Genomic DNA, 12,164 nt, shown 5'->3' on the forward strand with positions numbered 1-12,164 from the left:
TCTCCAGTTCCTCTTCTCTGTGACCATCACAAGGCCTGAGTAATGTTCCTATGCACTTGTTAGCATGTTTTCCTGGTAGAAAAATGTTTGTTCTGAGAACTTGCCCCTTTGTGTTTAGTTCTTTTTGTCCAAATGCATTTGGCTGGGAGTGTGTAAGGAGTGGGGATGAGCAAAGAGATAGATTTGTGTTACAGATGGAGATGAGAATAAGCTAGCAGCAGGTTTTAAAATATTAGCTTAGCCATTGATCTCTGTATCCCAATAGCTATAGACACAACCCCCCCACCCCCACAAAAAGATCACAGAAAAATACAAGGTTTTTATGTTGTTTTTTTCTTTATCCTACTGTCACTCTATACTCAGTTCTCTACCAGATAAAATTCCTTTAAAATGACACTGAACTCCAAACATTTCACTCACTGTGGAAATGGAAACAGAGTTGGCACACAACACATTCCATGATTTTACCTTGTGAATCTCTCAGCCCATCAAACTGTATCATGTTGGCCTTCAGAGTGGGTGTCTGCAAGATCAAGTGGCTGATATTCAATCCAATGCATTCACACATTTCCACCGGCTGGGCAATCCACAGGATAACTAGATTTTATCTCCCATGGGAAATGACTAAGATCTGTCATTATCTTGGAGCCTCAAAATGAGACTTCCTACACCCAGAATAGCACAGGCCCCTCCTGCCTTGATTGTGACAAATTCTCCATCTATGTAACCACTGTGTCCAAGAACAGCGACATTCAGAACAATCTGAGGAGAGATGCAGTCTGTAGGCTAATACGCCATCGCAACAGTGTTACTAGGTCTCAAGCAGATACCATTTAAAAGACAATGTATTACTCCTGAAACTTATATTCTGTTTATGGTGTGTGCTCATATTACTCACCAGGCCAAATGTACAGTCCCTGTCTCTGTTTTGATGTTGAACTGGGCAAAAATAAATGACATAAATAAATAAATAAAACAAGTGTATCAGAAATGGTTGAAATACTGTGTACATATTTGAACTTTTGGTTTCTAATTTATAAAAGATAAGCTTTAGCTCTTGGAGTACTTATTTTATTTTTTCCTTTCATGCGTAGCTTTGTGTTTTTATTTTCTATTTCTGTAAAGTGTGTAAATATATCTTTATGATAATAAGTAATATTAAAAATCTTATTTTAAGAAAATACTGTGTCATGTTTGGTTTTTTGGTAAATGAAATAATGAAATTGAAATTAATGTTAATGTCAATGATAACATGCTATAACTAACATGCTGATGTTTAGCAGGTCATGTTTATCACGGTCACCATCTCATTTTAGAGTGTTAGCATGCTATTGTGCTAATTAGCACTAAACACAAAGTTGGTGGTTAGTTAGTTATTTTAATGACACAAACAAATAAAACGCATTAAACTGATGATGGTTTTAGACAGAGAGTTACTGTAATGGCCCAGATACACCAAACTAACTTAAAACAACAAGTGGCGACAAAGGCCGACTGTTGCATCGCCTCAAGTCGTCTGTGTCTCAGCTAAAAAGCAGCACCTGAACACACTGCTCAGACTACACCATTGGCCAACTTGCATGCACATTCTGCGCCTGTGTGAGAGGAAATAACCCCTCATACCAACAGACAGCGGTGCTCAGTATTGGTCATTCAAAAAGAGAAACCGGAAGACCATTAGGATGGATTCAAGACGCTAGTTAACCAGTTAGCACATTAACAACATAACCTCACTTCTGTTTCTCTTCTTGTGCACTGAGCTGTACTACCATTCAGAGTGATTTCTCTCACTGACGGGCTTCGTCAGCTCTGACACTGATTCAACATGCTGAATCGGCTGAAATAAGCCATCAAGGGGCCAACTACTGCCAACGTTGCGGGACCCAATGCAAAAAATAGACAGACAGACGCTCACTGTAGGCCTGACATTGACTAACTGCCAACCGTGATCTTGGTGTGTTTGGGCCCGAGGAGATCACCAAAGTTATTACAAGTGATCTTGAGGGGGGCGTGAATGTCTGCACCAAATGTCATGTCAGTCCATCTAATAGTTGTTGATACATTTCATTTAAAACTACAAATGTGAACCTCAGGTTGGTGCTAGAGGAAATGTCAGGGGATCATCAAAGTTGGACAACTTCACCCTCTGGGAAACATGAAAAACAACAATGACAAAATTTCACATCAATTTCTCCAACAGTTGAGATATTTCAGTCTAGACTGATCTCTAGAGCCCCAAAATTTAAGTTGACCTTATATTGTAGCTCCAGCAGCCATTATTAAGATACCGAACGACAGGCAGAAATTGAATGCACAGTATAACTGTGATAATAGAGTAAAATTTTCAAGCTGACATTCAGTAAAACTGCACTTGGCAGAAACATTGGCACAGTGTAGTGGCATCAATCAGCCAACTCACAATTGCTGAATTCAAATAGGGTGCTCTAATCAGAGAAAACTTGCCTTTTCATTACTCATCAGATGTCCTCAGCTCCTGAAGATTTACTCACATTTCTCAAATATTTTACTTTAATTCAGCCCAGTTGTTTGTGTATTCTAACTGTGTGTAGCTGAACCCGACCTGAAACTCTACAAAAGACATGTTTACCTGACTGCCATGGCCATTAACCTTTACCTTCAGTTGAATCTTGTGTAGAAATTCATTCGCTGCAGTCCACACATGCCTTTGGAAATGTAAATCAACTCCTCATCCATTAAGGAACACTTCACCAGTGACAGGTAGCCTTTTCAGAGCTTATAGTGCATACTAAGCATGCTGCACATTAATGCATCGCAGCTGCTGAGCATGCATGGAGACTATGGATATGTCTAGATGCACCGAGATTCAGCATGCATACATGTCATATCTACATACAATTGAGTCTTTACCGCTGCATAATCAGAGAGGAATTTAGCAGAGGTAAGCCCACTGTGTCAACATTTATATGTCAGACATTTTGGAGCACTAACTGATGGGATAAACCTGTCCAAGAATCTGTAATCCTTGGATTAAACCTTTTCTTTTATATGTGTGCATACTAAATATTTACATTACTCTAAAAATCACACACTTGACAACATCACTCATGCTACTTTCTCATTATATTGTTTATCTAAAAAGAAAGCTTCAGTGAGGCAATGTGCTGAAATGAACTGGGCCTTGCATGGGAGCCACTCTTCCTCCCAAAGCCCCATTGGGACCACTCAGGGAAGTGTCTGGTTAACGCACAGAGCTGACATGTCATGATAGACAAGACGTGCACCCCTGAGTCCCGGCAGCCCCCAAAAGACGCCCAAGGTTATATCATCAAGCCTGGGTCAGCTGTATAATTGGGCTTGGGGTCACTGGGAGGATATGGAGCGTGACAATGAGGCTATAGAGTTACAGTTTGTAGCCGGGCAGAGAGGGCCGCCGGTGGGGCATTACTGCGAGACCAGACGTCCCTTTAAAAAGTTCAAGGTCCATCTGCGAGAGTGGCTCCAGCCCTGTACACTGTCACTGCAGGAATGTGTGTCACTGCCTGCCAGCCACCAGTACACTGCTGGGAGGGTGGGGGTAGGTGAAGGAGACGGTGGGTATATTTTGGTTTTGTTATGAAAAAAAAAAATAAAACTTCCAGGATGATGAGTGAGGTACTGCAGATAATGAGTTGCAAACTCATTCACAGACACAGTTGCAAACTCTCTCGAGGTTTTTTAAATTATTGACAACATCCCTTCAGCTAGGGGAAAAAAGGAAAAGCAGATCAGAAGTATGTGGTGCTCTGCGCCTTCAGTACTTCAATGTATGTATGTATATTACAAACATAGACGTAGGGGTAACATCTGGATTGCTCTTGGCACAGAGTCCCAGAATCAACTTCTGCCACATCATAAAAACCTTTACTACAGTTGGCTCTCCCACAATACCACCAACAAAGCCCACAGAACCGCTGACAAACCCACAGCGATGGATATTACCCAGCTCACCGCTGTCACTCAACCACCTGGACTCCACAGACTCAAATTATACAGACTGCAAATGAAGCACACATGTAACGCGCAGGTGTTGCAAAAGTTTGGAATGCTTTTTTCATTATTTTTTATCAGTGTTTTTCTGGTTATGTAGCAACAAGTGGATGATTCAAAGGGTGTGTGTACGCAGTGTTTGAGCCAAGATGAACACTGCTCTTTCCAAGAGGGACAATATTCAACACTGTGAGAACTGCACACTGATTACTACAAATTCATTTTTTGAATACAAGTTTTTTGTACATTTTTGCCATTTTTGCTAAATTTTTTTACTAAGATTAATTGACTGACAAAAGAGCTGCAGAATTGTTTTCTGTTGATCAACAAATGATTAATTGACTATTCATTTCAGCTTTGATCTTACCTTAAGTCGCTTTAAAGAACTTAACCATACCAATTTACTGTGGCCCACAATTACTTTTTGGATATCTTATGTTTTTATTAAATAGCCACCAGTACAAACATGACAGGAACTAGGCCAGAAAGAGATGGGGAATAACATGCAACAAACTAAGGTTCCAACCACACAATTAGAGGATGCTGCAGTTCACCAGGGCAGCCCAGTTTGTCATTATTCCAATTATTACATAAAAAGAAGTGTAGTTATATTTAGTGGCAATTCCTAAAGCGTTATCTACCTGTGGTAATAATGACAAACTGTTGGTAAGTCATGTCTGAAAATCAATGTTGGATGTATCAGATATCATCTAAATTGACCTTGGTGACAATCTCTCCTTTAGCTGCTGAGCTAAGGTTACGTTGGCTAGTGTTATAGTTTCACAGACTGTCAAGACAAGCTGCTGCTCAGAAAAAATTAAGTGCACAGTCAAGACAGACTCATCACTCTGTTGGTCCTTTTCAACAACAAAAAGAAGCAATCCTTGCCAACTTTTTAAACATTAAAATGGCACAGAGTAATGTTTTTCTCTTTAACAAACCATCTTTGGCTGAGTGTTGATCCTTCCCTTTATTTTAAGGTGGACTACCGGGTGCAGGGAGGCTGCAGTGACAGGATACTTTATGTTTTGGTGCACTCTGGCTCAAACCTGATGTATGTGTGTGAGAGAGAATTCTTGCATCTGCTTCTGAAGTGAACGCAAAGCAGCTCCTGCCTGCAAACAGAGCCTGGAGCCAGGTAAGAAGCAGGAACAACAGTCTGTGTAATGCACCTCAGCTGTGTTAACACCAGCAGCTCTGCAGTGGCGACGGATCACTGGCGTGGTCATAAAAACAAGGCCAGCACAAACACAGAAGGGGAGGGGGGGGGGGGGGGGGGGGTCAGCTGTAGAGAAATGCAAAGCTGTGATGAGGGTGACAGAAAGAAAAAGGAACCAGTGGCTGCATGAGTTGCCAAGAGTTTCCCCTCTACTGTGCATGTGTTTGGGATTTACCGTAAGTTTTAACCTCCCGTGCTCTTTTAGAACATCAATAAGACAACATGACAATGGTAAGTAGTGAATTTCTCTGAACCTGAGTCCTTTGTTAATGAGCCAAGACTTCCTTCAGGATTATTCTATACACTGTGCAGCTTAGCCACATTAGCTTTAACTCACAGGCCATGAACAAAGCAAGTGCACCGGTCCATAGGCTAATACAATCAGGGTCATAACTTTCCCATCATTACAAAGTTACACATTGATGACGGATGGACTTAGGATATAAACTGTTAGCTTCCTTAAGCCCTTCCTTAAGTGTCCTCTTCTGGGGCCAAGAGGACACTTCCTTTCTTCTTACAGAGAAATGTTGGCACCTGCCTCCCTGCCATTCCCTCTTAATTGTGGCTACACGAGCATGAAGGTGTGTTGTCCATGTAAAGGTACGGGGCAATAGCTTGTAAAATCTTTATGGTCATAAATGAGGTGGTAAACAAGAAACCCTCAGGGAATTTATGTGATAAAGCAAAGCTGTGCAAAGCCATTGTGTTGTGCTGTCATTTTAAAACTTTTTATTGAGCAATGACTGTTTACAAGAATGCTTTCTATTGTTTGGATGCTTGTAACATTAAAACTTCCTCATGCCGTCCTACACATTCTATTTTTAACAATATAGGATGTGAACAGCTTCAAACAAAAATCTAAAGCATCAAGTTGCCCTTGAGGTTTTCTGCAACAGCCCTATCTTTAACCACACTACATACACATGTATACATAGCGTGCTCAGAGCCAGGAAGTGAGCAAGCAGATCATACGGGTGTCACCCAAAACGACACGTTTATCAGCTGTGTGCACGGCACAGATTATCTGATAACACATCCTGGACTTTACAGAGATTGTTGGTGAGATCTATTCAAGGTCACGTCAGTCAGCCCACTCCCCTTCTCCCCTAAGCCAGAGCATTTAAAGAAACAATTTGCTGCTGATCAGGGGATCCGTGCAGTGTTATTATCTTGTTAAGGCCAGTTAAGAGGCCGTGTCTCTGAGGGCTGAGCCGACCCTGTCAGGAAGGCGTCACTTTGTGGGCTGCCATGCGACCACAAAGGCATTAACGGTCCAAACCTCTTTGCTACATGGACACTCTAAGAGACAAACACAAACTCAAAGACAGACAATAACATGACTCACTTCACTACCCTCAAGGTATTTCCCTGATCTGTTAAAAGGCTAAAAGGAGTCAAGTCTGCTGAGAGATGCTGAATGTTTTTGTCTCAGCCTGCTAGCAATATTAAAAGAGCTACTATTCCGAGTAAGTAATTTATATTAATATAAATATCACTGTAAGAAAATCAATATTAGCGGCCAAATTAGATAATGCAGTTGTATATTAGCAGGGGAGTTTTAACTTATAATAATGCAGGCTATTCTTAAGCACTGTCTGTATGTAAATCTATGAAACGTAATGCACCACAATTTGTATATTACCCATGTAATCATGAGCCAGAAATTTGTGTAGATCCAATGGAATCAGGAAGACTGTGATCACGTGACCAATGCGCTAATAGGAGTAAATAAGGAAGTCGTCTGTGCAAAGAGGCAGGTCAGGGAAGTGGATGGGCCCCAAAACACAGGACTTTCTCCCAGTCACGCAGTGTTCAAAACCATGTTAAACCCAGTGAACTTTGAGCCACTTTAAGGTACATTGTCTCTATGTTTCTTTTTCTAAATGTAACCTACATAACTTAACTTGCCTAAACCTAACCCATGTAACTTTGTTAAGTACTTGAATTTACGTTAGGTATCGAAGATCATTCATGGATGTGCTAATTCGTCACCATACAAACCGCTGTATGTGAATTTTCGTAGGATATCATATGAATCATTGTATGAGGATATGCTGAATAATGCCCTGCACCATATAAGCTATTTCTTAATATTCATACTTATCTTCAAACAGGTGTAAAGGCATTCCTTATTAACTGAAAGAGACAGAGGAGCCAGAGGAATATTTTCTTTGATATTTAAACTGGGACCACAGTGCCACTGCCTGCGACAAACTATGTCCCTTAACATCTATGACACTGACATGATCGCTTACAGTTACTTTCATTATTAGATGAAGGCACTGGGTCATTTTATACCGCATTTACTGGAGATGGGAATTAATGCTGATAACATGTGCTTACTTGTAACAATAACCTGTGACTGTTTAAGTACTGATATTGGCAAAATAATTTCACTAACAAGGATGTCTTCCAGAGAATTGGTTTGTGTTTTCATCATGTACAACCATCTTTGTGTGACATAGCCACCCGCACATTGGTCTAAAAAAAAACAAACATCAAACCACAACAGAGACGATCAATACATGAAGCTGAATTATTTATGATGTAACAGACAAACATGCGTCGTTAGCTAGTGCACACATGATTGCAAAAACTGCATCCTCCATTTAAATAATTTATTGTACTGTAGGTCTCTTAATTCCATCAATAGTTGGTAGTAGCTTTCACTTCCAGTTTTGAAGTGATGCACCAGGTGAAATGTCAAAGTGTGTCACAATGTGCTTTGACCACAGTCTACTTAAATTATATCTCAGTATAGGTGGTGCAAATGAACAAAGTGGTGAGCTAAGTGTGAAACTGAGGAGTTAAAACACTGCAAATTGTGTTAACTTTAAACTTAAACTTAAATCAGTTATTGCAACAGGCAAGCTTCAAGTGGACGAATGTGTGATTTAGACAGAACTAATTATTTCTACAAGCAAAAAGGAGGAAAGTAAAGTTTCTGCACTCTCTCTAATTTGCCGGGAATTTGGCAAGGGAGCTTTATCCTGAAACACACAATAATGATTCACAAAACAGCGGTCAAGTTGTTACTGGATTTCTGTTCTACTTTAAATGGCAAAGAGAAAAACATAACTGATTGCGGCAGGAGCTGGTACTGAGCTATTCAAAGCCAAGACAATGATGTCGTGACACACACTGACCTATAATTGCCAACAGCAGAGTGCTGAGGGGCAGTGATTGGCTGGTTCTTAGGGCCCGCTGGCCTTAGAGGATGAGAGTCATCATGCAATTGCACAAGATCAGCAAATCACTGTCAGATGCCCACAGGCTACACCACTCCAAACCAGAGCTATTTTCCCATCAGCATCAGAGGGTTTAGAGAAAACAATAAAAGCAAAATGGTTACAATAAAACAGAGAAAAATCCTTTAGGCGACGTGTTTCAACAAAAAGTCAAAAGAACAAAGTGCATTAGGAGTGAGAATGAGAGAAGACTTTTTTTCATCTTGGCACGATACTGTACTCTCTGATAATGACAGTCTCGAGTGCAGTGAAAAGTAACATAATGCAACAGAGCTATGGAAATGTTGGCTCATGAGTTTCATTCATTCACTACCAAAGGAAAAGGCTGATTTCATACATGTCTCATAAAGACATTAGTGTGGAGATAGAGATATCAGTTAGCAAGGAAGCATTTGGGCGATGTCCAGGCATTTCTAATCTGCCAACACAGATTAGGTGAACTCGATTTAAACCATAATAGCAGATTTCCTTAAATCACTGCCAAAACTCTACAGTTTAACAAGCTTTTGAAGATGTTCTAGAAAACTGTTCCTATTAGCCCATCAGGCAGTTTCTGATGTCTTAATGCAGGTCAGCTCACAGACCTGCAGCTGCACAGAGAAAGACAGACCAGGGGAAGGCGGGGGGTTTGTGGAATAAACCCAGAATCAGCAGCTCTCCCTCTGCCTCCTTTCTTATCTGCTCGCACAGCCAGTTGAGAAGCACACAGACACAGCACTGTCAGACACAGCCAAGCTTTCCTGGCATCTCTCCCCCCACTACGGAGAGATGAGTTTGTCCTCCCATCTACACCTCTGTGTGAAGCCCAACACACATCAAGTAGCAGCAGCAGCCACAAGCACATTTAATTGGCCAGCTGTCTGAGTGGTCAGAGCTACTAATTACTTCAGAAGCGGCAGACAGCAGTTTTTCGACAGTTGCTCAAGTCATATAGGAGCACACATTAGAACTGTGCACAAGAGTGCAAACATGAGCCGTATGCAAATATCAGAGAATTGTCCTTGCCCCTACATCCCCACTGGAGCGAATCTGCACTTTCCCATTTCTCCTTCAGAACGTTAATTGATTAAAAATTCAACATATGGTAATACAAAGCTTGTGAGTGAGGCTCTGCTTGCAGGCAATAGATGCAGTCGAGTCCCCACAGTAAATCAAAGTGATGTCTTATCAACTAATTATCTCCCCTGAATTGTTTATCAAACACAAACCTTGCAGACTTTTCTCCCCTCAACTACAGTGTTTCTGTGTAAATCTCTGTGTGCATGTATAGTTCTGTGAATTGTGTGTCGGTAGGTGACATCTCTGGGTAACATTGCGTGTAAGGCTGGTAAACACAGACATCAGCAATATACAAAGCACACTGACCGTGGATGCCACAGGGAGACACAGCGGAGATGAGTCAGGAGGGCTGGAGGGTGGAGGAGATGATCAAGGGCCGGGAGATTAATGCTGAAAAGAGCACACGTTGCTTTTATGAGATGCACTTACCGTTTTTGATGGTGGTTGAATGTCATCCAATTATGTCATATCATTTTAACACTATGGGCTCTAGTTTCCCGGCGCAGCGCAGGTGGCGCAGGGTGGGGAACCCCGCGCAGAGCTAGTTTTGAGCAGCGCAACCCGAGGCACGCTCAGTTTGGTAGTTTGGCAGACCGCGGTGCGCTGAGATGGGTGTGGCGGCACAGCAGGAGGAGGTGTCGACAGATCCAGCTTGGCGCAGTGACAGTTTCGTGCCAAAAGGCTTCACCGAAGGTGCACTAAAAGCTCCCCATCTGAAACCAGGTCTACTGTCAGCGCAGGGGGAGCGCAGCCGGTGTAAGCCGAAGTTTGGCTGACTGGTGGACAGTGCGCACATGTCACCAAAACCTCACAGGCAGGTTTCCAGAATATCAGGCACATTAACGATGCAATAAATAGCCACAAAACCACTATTCAATGCAACTATCTGCAATCAGCACATAAATGTAACTCTATATCGACTGTCCCGTCACATCTGATGTCAGATCAAAGGGGATTGGCACCATTTGGCACGTGAAATGGAAATCCAACCTGATTTGATTAACACAGCTGCAAACTAATGCGTTCACATCCCTCTCAGCCAACCACAAACAGCCACAGCATCAGATAGGGAGTATATATTCAGCATCTGTCATTAGAAAAAGTCAAAAGAAAAGAAACAGAGAGAGACTGCGAGAGAGAAAGAGAGCGCGCGCGCACGAGAGAAACGCAACATTGATTTACAGTTGTGGTGACCTCCTCCCAGGCTACCTTTGCATCATCAGCCCGTGGAGGTCTGCTCGCAGTTCTGTATATTCGGACACTGCGAGCAGACCTCCCGGACCAAAACATCAGTTTCCTCCTGGGAGGAGTTTGGCCGTCTGACGCTGCTGCTCTCTTCTGCAATGGCGAATTGAGTAAACTCTCATTACGCCTTCACACGGCGCATTTAAGGGCGAGGAGAGGGGCTCATTTGATTGGTGTGATGTGTGTAAAACCCACTCCACGCCTTCTCTCCTCCCTCTTTCCGACTTGCGCCGGTAGGAGGGACAGAGGTGGGACAGACAAGTAGCTGCGCCAGGCGCACGGTGTGCCAAACTTACAAAATCCGCCTGGCCACACCCAGTTGGCGAAGCACAGGTGCGCTGCGCCCCCGCTGCACCCAGTCTGCGAAACTAGAGCCCTATATCTTATTATTACGCAACTTTTTCCCCCAAGGAAAAAGTGAGTCCACTGAAAACAGATACAGCGGATGTTCTTTCAGTGTAGTGCCAGATTGTCTCTCTCATGTATTATCAATGTGTTCAAGACTTCTATTTCTGCTCGAAGATAAATCTCTAAAAATTTTGAAAAATCTAGCAGGTAATTAAACAACACTTACGGCATACATTTCAAAATTCTCAAAAGACTCTTCCAGCCATCTGGAGAGAAAACAATTATCCACCCACTGCATGATAAAAACAGATTTCTAACCTGATAACATTGTTGAAAATCTATTTCCTGATCCAAACAAAAATTATGTCCAAAAAAAAATGTTTTTTGTGCAGTGGAGTGAAAATGTATTTTATTTAAATAGTTATTAGACTCTTTGTGTACTCAGGAAATACTTCAAAAACAGGAGAACAGCTGTTAAACACCCTGATGGGTTTATCAAAGATCATTAAAGCCTCAGTGTGTAAAAATGGTGAGTAACAGTGACATCAGCGGTCAAATTCTAGATTGCAGCGCTCACTTGCGCTCACTCACTCACCCCTCCCGTTGGGTAAGTGAGGGTGGCCTCGTAGGACAAAAAGCCTTGCGCAGACAGCAGTTTTTCGAGTTTTTCAGGAATATCTAGCAACGAGGTGAATATTTATTTAGGAATCTAAACCATGTTATGATATGTTATAGCTTACCAGTGAGATATAGGTTATCTGTGAGATATATGTTAGGAGTGTTTTATTTCTAATTGTTTTGGTAACACAAGCATTAGCACAGCAATGCTAAAATAACATGTTTTATGTGACAGTCACGGCACAGTGCGGCAAATATAGGTTGGTACGATTACAATATATGCATTTCCAGAGTGTTCTTTCACAGGACACAGGGAGATGAGGAAGAGGGAGAGGGGGAGGAGGAAGACCAGGGAGAGGAGGGGGGCGAGGGGGTAGCGTTAGAGGCGGTGCAGGAACGGCCAGGCGAAGAGGTGTGTC

This window comes from Epinephelus lanceolatus, chromosome 7 (genome assembly GCF_041903045.1).
Source record: "Epinephelus lanceolatus isolate andai-2023 chromosome 7, ASM4190304v1, whole genome shotgun sequence".
Taxonomy (NCBI): Eukaryota; Metazoa; Chordata; class Actinopteri; order Perciformes; family Serranidae; genus Epinephelus; species Epinephelus lanceolatus.